Below are 15172 nucleotides of genomic sequence, written 5' to 3'. Positions count from 1 at the left end.
TTAACCCACCCCCCAAAGTTTCCTTTTTCCCTACTTTCGCTTTTCGCTTGTCAACACAATGTTGCAAGCTTTTTTTAACATAATGTCTATGGGCTTATGTTAAAAAACGTTTTTCTAAACTATTTTGTTAGCTAAAAAGAGTGCTTTTAAACCACTCTCGTTTAAAAAGTATGTGCAACATTTTAACGTTTAAAATTAATAAGCCTTTTTTTCTATCTCTATTCGCCAAATAAGTTTGATTGGAATCCGTGTTAATGCATTTTCACTGAACTGCTATTTTTTTTATGATACCGACGTGATGTGACAGGACGTGAAGTGAGCCTGGTGCTAAGTGACACGCCTCTCTATAACAGTTACAGTGCCACTCTTTAAAGCACAGATCTGGGCACTGCCACTGCGCCCGTCACCCTGGTGTTGAAATATGATAATGAAATATTATTTTTAACCGGCGGCATTTGTGAACCGATTTAGATGATTCTGTTTTGTTGGAAAGAGGGTACCTCAGTATTGGTTCTATTTAAATTTGAAAAAAAAAAAAATTTCATTTGTAAGGGTGGCAAACTAGGGGATGAATCTGGTATCGCACACTTTGCGGTAACCGATTTCAATAAAACATGGCAAATACATGTAATTCCACGAACTTTTGACGTCGGTTTTTTTCTACTCTGTACTGATTAGTTATTTTTATAATATACTAACAACGAGCTCTAAAACCAAGAATACATTACGTATATTCAAGGCATTTTACACTTCCCTATTTCAAGAGATCCGAACTGTAACTCAGGGAGGTATAATTAATGTTAGGAAGTTAGGATCCCTAAATAGGGCGACATATACAGAATTATTTTTAAAATACTAACAATTTTGTAGGACTAGATTACTAACATCATTAACAACAACTTTTGTTCCGTAACTTATGACAAAACACGATAAATATACCGAAAATAAAGTTTAAAGTTTTTTTTGTGCTGACAATTCTTAGGGTCGTATTCCAGAACTCTACTCAAGGCTCAAGTCAGGAATTGAGCAGACTTGAGTATGATTTCAAGCACTGGAAATACGACCCTAATGGCAAGGACTTGAGTATGATTTTCAGTGCTCACTGCAATACTCAAGTCCTGACTTGAGTATTGAGTAGAGTTCTGGAATACGACTCTTAGATCTGTATTTGGTCATAAGTTAGTAAGTTCAGACATGCAAGCGTCCTCTCCGCCGATTCCCGCGTTTTCAGAGTTATTTTCCGTTTAGAGCGATCTATTTAAATAATTTTATTTTTGTATGACAGTAAAATATGAAGAACTATTACGAGACATGGAACAAAAGGTGTCGTTTACGATGTTAATAATGCAGTCCAGCAGGCTGATTTTCGCAATTATGCGCCTCGACTCGGAAAAGACGCAGTTTCTGATCGGGTGAGGCAATCAAAATCAAGCTACTGTTGGGCTAGCACAGCAGGGCGCGACTTGCGCGAGAGTGACATAAAGCGCGAGATGTCTATGCGAGAACAGCAGTATATCGCGTTTATGTCGCTCTCGCGCAAGTCGCGCCCTATCGTGCTAGCCCTATTGCGAGGTTGTTAGTATTATACAAATAACCCTGTATATAAGTTAATAACAACTGCGCCCTAACTTGGGGCCTCGCCCACCCTTGACGCAGGGCCCTTGAAATAGGGCAGCGTACAGATTCCAATCATGTCGTCTATGGCAAATTCTTAATTGAATCAAGCACAACATGATTAAATTAATTACTTAAAATTATTGCCACAATCATTGTGATTGATAAACTCAAACCAACAAGTCACGCCATCTCGGTTATGTCAATCACTTATGTTTCAATGTACCAAACACAACTGGACCGCTGTCTCCGATAATTCAAAGAACAATAAAGCACACTTTTCCGTCTCATGAGCTTTAATGTTAGGCGCTACCCTATCAAAATTGAATTCCCGGTGTCATATCTTACAACTGGACCGGTTTTCGGCTATTTACTCCGGACACAGACAGATGTTTTTCGTGTTGGACTGACATATGCGGGGTTTCCTCAAATATAATTGTATCAATGTTACTTGCACGTGATAGTACTTTTATTTTATAGTCAATATAATTGGGCGTTATGAATTATGAATGACTTTTGAGGTCGGTTGTTTTCGTACTCTGTACTGAGATTATTCACTATAGTTACAAGCTTTAACTCAAAGTTTTATTTTAGAACTTTTAAAATTTTACAGGATACACATACGAAAAACGGTCGATCTTCGCATTCGAAATTTCTAACAAACAGATTTATTTAGTCCTTTGTTCGGGAATCAGAAAGTATTACGTTATTATTATATGTAATATTTCACGTCGACCAAAATTTTGAGGTTCCGAGAAATAAGGTTATTTCCGTACCGTTAAGTAATAAGTTAACAGTCAATATGTTGTACAGTAAAATGGATGTCTCGCATCGAAGAGAATGGAAGGTTTTCATGACGAGTATTAGCAAAGTGCTCTATTAATAACTTTTCCATTCCAATATGGAACATTATTCTTAACATTTGTTATGGGTAATAAACTGAAGTATAGTCCGTCTTTTTTGAAGACGGAGTAAAATGACATTTGTAGGATTGCCAGTTTTCGTAAAATTTTAAATAGTTGTGTAGTTAAAATTTTGTCCACAGTCACTGAATTGTGAATGTTACGACGTTCTAATGATTACTAATTGCGTTACTGCCTTCTTTATTCTTATTTCGTCAGTAGGCCTACTGTCAAATACATTTTAACAAGAATAGCTGGATTTGATTATCTACATATAATGAATTGAAATGAAAAACTTTAAAATATATCTCATCTTTGGGTTTTTCATAAACATAGTTCTAAATGCAGTTATTTATGTATGACAAGTCAAAGGAACTTGTGCTCAGTAATTGGATGAATAATGGGTCGAGAATGATTAAAATGAAATAAGTTCGGCTATTTATTCCATAAGCGCGACCAATATTCAATCGATAGTCGATAGAATATTTATTGACTGCAATCACTAGCTGCTCGCAAGCGGGCAACACTTTTGCGCAATGAACTGTCATTTTCAAAAAAGAATTTGTCAAAAAAGACGGACTATACCAGAAATGACTGGAATATACTTTTAATCAATGTTACATACAGAAAGTGCACGCAAAGCGCCGTTTTCAGACCGACATCAATAGGAGAAACCCATTCAATGACTTCAAAGAGCAATAGTTTGAAAAGGGAATCTCCGTTAGAATACAGTTATTTATCAGACATTGCTTTGTACAAACTCCTTTGCTTTATTGCATCTAGTTCAAAAAGAAAGATGTATTTTTGTTACATTGTATAAGTAAAACACGAAAGCTGAAAATTTTCGTTACATAGCCGAACTCAGGGGGTCTACTCTCGATATCCGTCTGAAACAATTACTGCCAAATACGCAATACTTGACCAAATGAAAATATGCGTGATGCGAATGAAGCTTCATTCTTCATTCTTTTAATTTTGTCGAATATTACTTATTTGACAGTAATTGTTTCGGACGGATGTCGGACGGAGATCGAGAGTAGACCCCCAGGAAACTGGTAATTTATACTCGATGACTTTGGTTTCTAGTTTTTAACAGACTTCAAAAAAGGAGGACATTCTCAATTCGGACGGCCTCCGTGATCGAGTGGCTGGCACATCGGTTTTCATAGTGACGCCATCTCTGAGGTCCTCGGTTCGATCCCAGGCCGGGTCAGTGTAGAAACTAACTTTTCTATATTGTCTCGTGTCTGGGTGTTTGTGGTACCATCGTTGTTTCCGATTTCCATAACACAAGTGCTTTAGCTACTTTGGGATCACAGCAACGTATATGATGTTGTGTAAATTCGACTGTACATTTTTCTTTTTTTTTTTGTATGTATGTTACGCTATAACTCAGGTAATTTGAGATAATATGAGAACCGATTTTGATGTTTTTTTTTTGTTGGAAAGAGGGTCCCTCGGTAGTAGTCCCATTCAAATTTGATGAAAATATTCCACCTCTTCCGGTAATCGATTTTAATAAAACTTTGCAAATAGATGCAATTCCACGAACTTTTGAGGTCGGTTTTTTTAGTACTCTGTACTGATTATTAACCGACTTCAAAAAAGGAGGAGGTTCTCAATTCGACTGTATATTTTTTTTGTATGTATGTTACACGATAACTCCGGTATTTGTGACCCGTTTTTAGGGTTTTTTGTGTTGGAAAGAGGGTACCTCCACAGTGGTCCCATTTAATTTTGAAGAAAATCATCCACCTCTAAGGATGGCTGTTCACGCATGAAGATTCATTTTTATAAACAGCGCCTAAATTTTATTATAAGGAGCAATTATTTTAATAGTTGATTTTGCTATTCTCCAATTCAAGGCGTTTTTCTCTCTCAATATACTTTGAGTTGTGAGAACCGATTTTTATTATCTCCTGTGTCAAGTCCCGTATAGTAGCGAACTTTTGTTTTATAAAAAATATAAATGCGCATTAGACTTCCATCTCACGTAATGGAAAGTGATGGTGAGGTCGACGATGTACCATGCACACCTAAATAAACTAGGACTAGAAATAATAACTAACTACTACTACGGACTAAATAGAACTAGGGGATATTTCAATAAAACTTGGCAAACATTTGTGGTCGGTTTTTTAGTACTCTGTACTGAGATTATTTAGTTACTAAAATGAGTTTATGTGGCGTGCAAGCAACAATTTTAACTTCCATGTACTTCCTTTGATCTGGATCTTTTCAATACGAGATTGCGAGGAGAGTATCAAGTGGGCATTTGTTTGACTCATAGTAAGGCTTGCAACTGCGATTGTAGTTTTATGGCTTACCTATTATGTTTATAGCGATAGGTTAGTTAAATTATGCATTCTTATATTGTGTTTCTATTTGTGAGGATCTGTAATTGGGTCTCAGATATTACTATTATTATATAAGTTAGTATTAAGCTGTCGGTCTTTCTTTTAAGATAAACAAATAAACTATACATACCAGTAAAAGAGAAAAATTAAAGAATGTCATTAGTAAAAAAATCCATACAAGTAACTAGATATTTACTTGATAGATACTGATTTATTGGTCGAAAATAGTTAAGCTCGGAGTTACCGGATTTATGTAGTGCTAAATTACAACAAGCTGTAAGTAACTTAGGTCATTATAGTGGCTAGACATATAGCCTATTGGTTCCTATTGGTGCCTATTGGTTCACTATGAATGATGTCTGACTGGGCACTTGTCACTTGACTTGTCTCTTTTAATGGCCGATTTAGTAGCAGTAGAGCTCCTTGTGAAAGAGTTCGTCCAGGGAAGTACTGCCACCTTAGCTATTTCTGCCGCCAAACAGTAATATGAGCATTATTGCATTTCGGTTTGGAAGGGTAAGGGTGCTGGTGCAATTAGAGGCACATGGGACTAGTTAACTTATGTCTCAGGGTGACGGACGCGTGGCGGCGCCCTTAAGATCTTTGCGATTAAAAGCTCTTAGTGGCATTGCAACTGTTACGGATAGTCGAGTCGCTCACCACCGGGCGCACGACTTGTTCACCCCGTCAATTGGTATTATAAAAAAATACATTTGATCGACAAGTCACTTTCGCTTGCCCGCTAAAGATGACATTTTGGGTAGGTGGCCATCAGTGGAAACACTGAGTCGTTTGATGACCGTAGTTCTTTACTGAAGTTGACTCGGCCGTCTTCAGCAACTTGGTGAATTCTACGAAGGCTGCAGTCGACTTAGTGTAAACAGGACGTTGACTGCGCCGCTTTCGCAAGCCGAATTTGCCGAAAGTAATTGACCCTGTGTAAACATGCCACAAAGGATTTGGGTCATAATCCACTACGCTGGTTGAACATTTCTTCTGCTAAAAGTCCGCGAAAGGTGATGAGACTGGCGCAGATCTACGACGAAAATCCAGGTCAAAACAAAACGACTCAATGTAGAAGGTCACAACCCTTAACTGAGGGAACTACCGATAAGCAAATGCAATAGATTAGAGTTACTAACTTTGCAGGGAAAAATCCATCCATCAATATTTTGCCTATAGTGAATTAGAGTGGAATATAGGAATTGGCAATTGTCTTTTTACATGAGTGACTATTCGGAATTCAGAAGCGGGTTGTCCTCAAATGCATTTTCTAATTGAATTCGTGACCTAGTAGTTCCTACTTCCAATTCCATTACAAGAACGAGAGGGAACACGTATGTATTTATTTTCTTTCAACAGTACAACAAGTTTGGAACTTTAACAACTAAGAAAACTACGTTAGTTTTTTATTTATTTTAGTAATGTACGGAGTCATAAGTGAGATACAATTGACCAGAAAGACAAATTTTGATTTCATCAAATTGATGACTATAATTTTCTTTTTTACACAAACTTGAAATAGAAATTGAAAAGCCTCATGCGAGTCTTCCAATAAATCAAAGGCAAGAGCGATTACTTCGGGAATAATGTTAAAACTAATTAAAATAAAACACTTCTAAGAGTTGACTTCAGACGATTTTTGGTTATTCCAATTAATATGAGATGTAAACCACAATTAGGTATTTAATTACTTTGAATAATAATGTTGATATAACTTGTAGATCTTCAAAACTTCAGTTATTTCAAGAGAATTACCAAGGATGATCCACGTTTTATTTAAGAGTAAATTTGTTATTACAAGAACAACAAAAGAAATAAATTTGGGTCGACTATCGAATTTTTAATTTTTAATTATTATTTTAATTAAGTTGATTAAGGTTGTGTTGTATTGTTGAAAAGATTCCGACATTTATAATATATAATATAATAACTCATCATCTTTGCGATTTCTTTTAACATTCTGTTGAAATAAGACTTATTACCTCAGTTTTCAACACATTAACTCAGTCAATGACTATGGGACATTTAAAGAGCCCAAAATGTTGGTTTGTTTGAAAAACAAATATACGCGATTTACAACCGAAATCCGAACTACTAATCTAAACGCACTAATCGCGAAAACTAAGAACTCAATAAGACAATTGATACGAATTTAACAGAAAAAGAAAATAACCATCTGTTCAGTTTTAAGTGTGTAGGTGAAGGAAAAAACTAAAAGAAAAAAAAACTATACCCGAACCTGCTCAATGCCTCCTTGACACAAATCTTGACATCGTAGCCATAGAGTGAATACCTCCTATACATACATAAAGGGGTCGGCACGAGTTGTTTTCCAACTTTAAAATGAAATAAAACATTTGCATATGGCTCAAATTGAGATAAAATGCGTTCATTTGACGGTCAACGAGTTTGGCTTTTTAAAAAATTGATGCACATAAGCTCATCCTTATAAGCTTCAAGTCGTCCAAGCAATTACTGAGCGGGATAAAATTCAGAGGGAAGCATTTTGTGAGTTAATGCAGCAGCAAATTATTGAGAATCCTGAATTACTGGATAATTTGTTTATGTCGGATGAAGCCCATTTTTGCCTTTCCGGTTACGTGAACAAGCAAAACTTCAAGTACTGGAGCGACACCAACCCGCACGAATTACACCAACACCATTTGCATCCCCAAAAGGTAACAGTTTGGTGCGCAATCGGAGTGAAAGGTGTCATAGGCCCTTATTTTTTCGAAAACGAGCATGGCAACACGGTTACCGTCAATTCGGAAAATTATTCCACTATGGTGACCAACTTCTTTCTTCCGGAATTGGCCAGACGTCAGCTCCAGAACATCTGGTTTCAACAAGACGGGGCAACCCCGCACACAGCCCGAAAAAGTATGGCTGTTCTCAAGGAAGCATTCCCAGGGCGCCTGATTTCCAGGTTCGGGGACATCCACTGGCCCGCAAGGTCACCCGACCTGTCTGTCCCCGACTTTTTCTTGTGGGGATATCTGAAGGAAAGGATCTTTCGTCACCAACTTAACTCTCTGGCCGAATTAAAACAGAAGATTCGTGATGAAATTCAAAACATTTCAAATGAAATGTTAGAAAAAGTGAAAGAAAATTTCATGAAAAGGCTCCAACTTTGCAGAGATGAAAATGGGGGACATCTTGCAGATATTGTTTTCAAAAAATAATTTAAAAAAAGCCAAACTTGTGATCTCAATATTGTTAAGAAAGATTAAAATTTTATCAATAAATAAACTTGTTATTTCATTTTAAACTTGGAAAACAACTCGTGCCGAACCTTTAATAGATTTAGATTTATAGATTTTTCAGGAGTATGAAACATTGTGTGGTGTTAAGCTTTGTTAGCACATCTCGTTTATGTTTAACGTTTTCAATCATTCATTCATTTTATGTAAGAGCCATATCGGTGTAGCCTCCTCCACTCCTCACGGTCCATAGCCAACTCCTTGACCTCCCTGTAACTGCTCACATTAACCGGTCTTTTTATTTGGTCACAGATTGCCATTCTCGGTCTTCCTCTCTGTCTCCTTCCTTCCATCTTTCCCTCAACAACAACCGTCAATAGTTCGTCGTTAATTTAACGTTTTATACGATAGTTAAATTATAACTTTTTCAAATGACAGATTGGTATTCATAATAAATTTAAAAAGTTCAGTGGAATTGCTTTGTAAAAAAAATCAAATGCATAAAAAATCACCGTGTCGTCACAGTGAATCTGCTGCTTAAAATTTCATATTGGACTTTTCACAATAACGCAGTATTGCAGAATACTACGAATCTGAACAAAGCATACAGCAACAAATGGAGCAAGTAAAACTTTATCATGAACAAGGCACAATCTTCTTACATCACTTATTTCCGTGTGCTTCACGACAAAGTAGCGCAGTCTCGGCTCGTCGCTGTATGCTTAGTTTAAAATCATAGCATTCTGTAATACTGCGTTTTATATGACATAAATGCAGCGTTATATGGAATCAATTCGCTGTGCTTTAGTTCGTTAGTCAGTATATATATCTCAACATTGTGTTTATGATATGATACATTTATATTAGATCACCAATTTGATTGTTGACGCACAAATATGAGTAGGTATCTACAATCAATTGATAAATATATTATTAATGACACAGACGTTATAATAAATCATTGTGTTGAGTTTTCCAGTTCAGTGGTCCAGATGAACAAGTCTCGGCATATCGCTGCTTGAATATGTTTAGTCTCGACGGTTGACAGCGGATGGTAAACATGTAGATATATCAATTTGAGGTATTTTTAAAGTTTTACTACTTGTTACACCTACATTATTGTTAATTTGCATTTTAGAATTAGTTTAAATAAAATTGAGTGTATGTGTTGCAGTTTGAAAAATTTAAATCCGGAAAAATAGTTCCATTTCCTTGAATAAAACTTTTTATCTATCTATTTTACGAACAGTTTAGGCAAAGATCATATTAAAATCGATTTGCCCCAACGCTTGGCAAACAAAGCGTACGTAGATGATGGTATTAAAGTAGAAACCATCACTCTGGCAGACGCTCGTTCTTATCTTTGGGATTTATTTTACTTAGTAGTTACAATTACGAAGAGATATGGTGTTGGGGAAGAATGCTCCGCATACCATGGTCCGCCATAAAGCCAAATATACGCTTACGTATACTTAAGCAGTTAAGTATCACAAATCAGACTCCACAATACTGCCGTCCGCTAGCAAAAACGCGGCAAGTGACAAAATATTGTTTTGAGATAGGTATCATAAAAACCATAACCCCGTATACAGAATATTGAAATTGTTTAATGATATCTCAGCTATGCGTCGCTAGGGTAAGTTCTGATAAGTCGAAGACGTTAACTAATTTTGACTGTTTATAAAAGAGAATTTTGACCAGACATTTCTGAAGTACAAAAACACCCAAGTTACAAAACACCTTAAATAGTCGAGGAGGCGATTAAGTTGCTTGCGAATCTCGTATGACATAATCGTAGGCGAGATTTTAGTTCTTGCCTGAATGTAAACATTATTATACGATAATCTTATGGCGATTATTGCTTACGATAATCGCGTACGATTTTTCGTCACGAAGCATGCGATAAACTCTCTCCATCTAAATGGACCTTTAAAGTAAACTAATACAATCTCAAACGGAATTAAATCACGGAATCGGAGTATACAGCCCGTTCGGATCAAAGTAACCTAGATAAATGGCGAACGCCCGGTGTTAAGGTTATGTTTTATGGATGACGAATTAAATTCAAACTACGACTGTAACTTGTTTTACAGTTGTGTTGCAAATTGTACCTACATTTTTTAGCATGACATTAACCTCTGCTTATATGGATTAAGGAATTTGTTGACATTACATAGGGTCATCCTTTGATAAATTTCGACGAATCATTTAATATCCTTTCGGTCTATCGAATTTCTTTATAATTAAGGCAAGTTCAAAAGCCTTGGGTTCTATAGAAAGGGATTAAGAGATAATAACCGAAGATGGCTAGCATCAATCTCCGTTCGATTGACCACACAATAGAGTACCTTTTTTTAGGTTTATTTTGCGATACATACCTTATTCACATACGCTTCATGTACTTTTCTCGTCGGATGGACATTGACTACTAGCATGAATAAATTGGTTGGACCTTTGTGTTGTCTTCCAAGTTTCATGATAACAAACATTAGCTAATGTCTAATACCTACTTACATATTAAACATTTAATAGCTTCATAAAATCGTCGACTTGGCAAATTTTCTTCATGAGTTATGTTGGTTTATAGGACTTCTCTATGTATACATTTGTTCACATCGGTCATGCCACGCCTACTTAGGCGTAGTTCAGGAAAATATAGGTCTTGCTTAGCAATAGTTTTCTGCCGTTTGTTTTTTCCTCTTTTTTATACCAAATGACAGGACGAACAAGTCGTGCACTAGATGGTAAACGACACGTCTGTCACTGACAGTAGCAGTAGCACTCAGAGCCTTAAATTTATTTATTTATTTGAGAACCACTGCCGTTGCGCCCTAAGTTGACAAGTCCCATGTGTCTGTAACTTCACCAGCACCCTTACCCTACAAAACCGAAAAGCAGTAATGCTCACATTAATGCTTGGCGGCAGATTGACCTGGACGAATTCTTTAAATGGAAGTTCAGGGAGTAATTGTTACGCACTTTAAATTTTATTAAGAAACGCGCCATCTAATGCAATGATGGGATTAGAGCTGCCTATTTCATAATCTTAGTTCTGGTGATTTTTACAAGCTTTAAGTAAAACGGGTCTTCATTTCTTCCTTTGTAATGCGAGAGCCATAATGTACCTATTGTATGAATAATGGCACGTTTTCCTTTATACTTAAGCTTTAAATTCAATTTCATTCCTCTTACGATAAGTTGATCCAAAGTATATAGGCCTGCGATTGTAGGTACTACGAGAGGATCATAATCATTTAAACTAAACTATCTCTAAGGCGGGTACATTTTGACGTTAAAAATAGATTACATCGAATAGCCCACTACAATGTTGAGAGATTTATAATAAAAAGGTCATAAAAAGCTAATAAATAATTTGAACAAAAAAAAAATCTTTAAAAATTTAAGTTGCCAGCGCCAGTTTTAGTTGAAGCTGCTCAAACGGGAGGCGTCAGATGGTTCCAGATTTTTCACTGTGGTACGCTTGGAATATATTCTGGTCTTGACAGGAGTGTACACTAGCATCTTTAACTTCAGGCTTCAATTTTGAAGCGTATTCAAATCAGTGATACCTTGTTGATAACATTTTGGTACGAGAAAGAACTGATACTTTTAAGCAACTGAGTGCGAAAACATGATATTTCAGCGTAGTCGGCTGAGAAATGTAAGCGATGCGATATGCTCCTGCTTCAATAAACGTTTCTAAGCGCTTGCATGTACAGAGTGTTGTACACTATCTGTATACTCCTGCAGTGTTTGTGTAGAAATAAGCCCAAAACAATACACTCATCCTGATTGGATGAGCTGTTAAATGGATGAACTGTTTACAAAAGATTCACCAATTTTAATGTACATCTTGCACAAATGCTATATTTTCGTTCTGTATCTGTGTCGTTTCTGTGTGACCCTAGGTTAATAGGGGCGAGTAAATGTGGAGAGTTTGTCCCAAGGACGGACCTGGCCAATATTATATTCGGGAAATTTGAAGCGCAATGACGGAGAAGATCGAATAGTTATTCAATAAGCGTTTTAAGTTCTTTTTCATATCATTAGCAGGAAAGAAAACATCAATGTCAAGATATGGATCAATCGGTCCCCAACGTCTTCCGAGTACTGGGCGGTGACTAAAATAACTGATCAACGGTGTGCCCGGGCCCTGACAATGTATAATAACTAAAGGGGAGGATACTCATTATAATAACAACGGCGCTTTAAATGACCCGAGGGAGAAGCTGGCAGGCGCTTCATATTCGAGCTAACGCAAGAAAAACAGTGCAACAATGACCTTAATTTTGGTAGTACAGACCGTAGAACGCAATTGCCAAATTAATACGACACGCGGAAGGCATCATAAGCCAAAGACTCACTCAGGAATTACAACTTGAAGATCTAAGGGTCGTATTCTAGAACTCTACTCAATGCTCAAGTCAGGATTTGAGTATGGTTTAAAGCACTCGAAATCATACTCAAGTCCCTGCCATTAGGGTCGTATTTCCAGTGCTTGTGTTGCCAGTGCAATCCTGACTTGAGCATTGAATAGAGTTCTAGAATACGACCCTCAAAGTATCACGACAACGCACTCGAGTATTACTTCAACTTTCTTTCACCTGACTGTGTTATGATTGCTTATTTACCTATTCAACTACATCAGGGAATTGTTTGATTACTAGTGTTATTTTCATGTTGTAGTATAAGCTATTTTTACCCTTTAATATAAAATAAATAAATAACATGGCGTTTAGAGGTCGAGACTAGGCGATCATGGGCTCCATGTTGTCTATGTGGGACAGTCACTGAGCACGAACGATGTGTTCATCCGAGTTGACTGTAGCGTCCTGAGTGTAGCTAACTGCCTCCGTGGCCGAACGTTTACCATGCCGAACTGCAACGCAGAGGTCCCAGGTTTGATTCCCGGGCCGGGAGAAAAATTTGTATGGCCTACATTTATTTCTCTCGTGACTTTGGGGTCGTTTATGTGTGCGCCCATGGCACCCGCGACACAGGGTTTCACTAGTGCTGGGCTATGTCGAGTGTCTGCGTTATTACGTGCGTTATAATATAAAAATAAATTTAGATTTAGGGATTTCCTACACTTAATCAGAAAACCTTTATATCTATGCAATAAGAGCGACAAAACGTGCGTTTCGTTTGTGTTAAATTGTGTCTTCCGCCGATAATAAACTCTTTTTGGATTGAGTGTTGATAAGTATGGTAAGCCTCATATAAAATACAATAAATTAATCACAATAGGCATACGTTAGGCATCCTTTGTTAACGAACAAAATACGCGGAACGCAGACATGATGTTTTACCTAATAAAATAAAAAAAGGGATAGGATCTAGAGTCTGTAGTGTTAATTAATATGAAAATATACATACATATGTTATATACAACATATATATACATGCGAGAACGTATATTAATGAATTCTGAATTTTTTTACTCCGAGTAACAATTTTAATCACTTTTGATTTTCAATTAGGTAACGCGCTTGTTTTCTATTGTTACGTCGAACAAGGAAAGTAAGAAATAAAATTTATTCTAGATATTGAAAATAATTATCATGTATTTATCGAGTTTTAGGATATCACGATTGCATACATATAGGAAATGAAGCTAATTTTCTCGGGTTTTGAAACAAACCAAAGTTTCAGGCTCGTTTCAGGCTCTTTTCAGGTCCCATGGTCACGGAATGGAATTAGTCATCAACGAGCTATGTTTAATATTAATAATATTGTCATATATTAGTAATACTTCATGAAGGATAAAAGAAAGAAATTTTAATCTCAGTCAAGATGAAACCCGCATAAATGAACAAGATTTAACGAAAAGCCATGAAAACTTTGGGTACTCGCTTAATATTCATTATTTAATTAAGCTCACTTTGAAGTCTTGTTGTTGACTTTGTTATTTTGTGCAATCTTATAATCGTGATTCCGGTTTTTAAAGATGAAAAGTTGAAAACTTTTTTCATTTTTGGGCTGACTTAATTATTCATTGATAACATTATCATCGCACGTTGAAAACAACACCGTCACTAAACGAAACTATCGGTTTTTCAAATTTAAACTACATTCCAGAAACTTTAATGACCATTTCCAAAAAATTAACACTTTTGGTATCGGTGTAAACGTGTCTGTAATTTCCCTTCAAAACCGGAACGCAGTAATGATCATTGTATGGTCTGTTTATACACATTTAGTCAGGCGGATTCGTCTGATTCGACATCAAAAGTTAGGGCTACCCTCATCGTCCTTTGTTTAAAAGAAAGTCGGTCGTCGTCTTTTTCCAAAAGTCTAATTTTGAATTCCTGTCAGTCTAGTGGGTGTGTCTTTGTTGCCAATCAGTCCGCTGGTCATCCATGGAGGCTGAACGTTGGTCATATATCGAGGCGACACTCACATTACTGCTTGGCGACTGAAATAAGTTTGGTGGCAGTACTTCTTTAAACTAACTCCTTTACAAGGATCAGTACTGCTACTACGTGCGACTCCATAATGGCAAGCGGAAACAAGTTGACCAGTTCTTGAAATACAAGGATGTTATGAAAAGACACATGAAAAGTTGCAACATTTACCTGTCGAGGTGGGAGATGCAGTCGAGTTGCCGTTCTGGGTGAAGGAACTTTGTGAAAATTCAGGTGAAAAATTTGAGGAGCAGAGACTGTCAGACCTGGATGCGAAACGTGATGCTGTAAAGGCTAAAACGCCTGCAGCTATCTTTTACTACTTTGTCGACGGTGTCACCGCTGTTTGCGAACATTTAAGTTTATTTGAAAAGAGCAATCCTAGAGTTTGTTGCTCGTTCTTCTCAGGGAAGTCAGTGTAGTGAATGAGCAGTAGCTTAATGTAATGTAATGTAAATGTGACGTTTTCAAGTGTAAATTTATTTTACCTATGGAATAAATGATCATTGACTTTGACTATTTACCAATAATATTGGCCACTGTAGCCATCTAAGGGCAAATGAAAGAGCTGGTTGTTTAACCGTAGCTCTAATTCTAAACAATAGCAATCGTGTAGCCGAAACTGGCTAGGATATACACACACACACACACACACACACACACACACACACACACACACACACACACACACA

At 36.8% G+C, this 15172-nt stretch overlaps 1 protein-coding gene across 3 annotated transcripts in view; it reads right to left on the bottom strand.

The window, feature by feature from the left end:
- LOC113228693 (myotubularin-related protein 8) overlaps window positions 1-15172 on the bottom strand; it is a 109904-nt gene that overhangs the window by 87120 nt on the left and 7612 nt on the right. The window lies entirely within an intron of this gene.

The sequence above is a fragment of the Hyposmocoma kahamanoa genome, unplaced genomic scaffold (genome assembly GCF_003589595.1).
Source record: "Hyposmocoma kahamanoa isolate Upper Pololo Valley unplaced genomic scaffold, ASM358959v1 237, whole genome shotgun sequence".
Classification (NCBI taxonomy): domain Eukaryota; kingdom Metazoa; phylum Arthropoda; class Insecta; order Lepidoptera; family Cosmopterigidae; genus Hyposmocoma; species Hyposmocoma kahamanoa.
The sequence above is the reverse complement of the archived record's forward strand: the minus strand, read 5'-3'. Positions and strand labels throughout refer to the sequence as shown.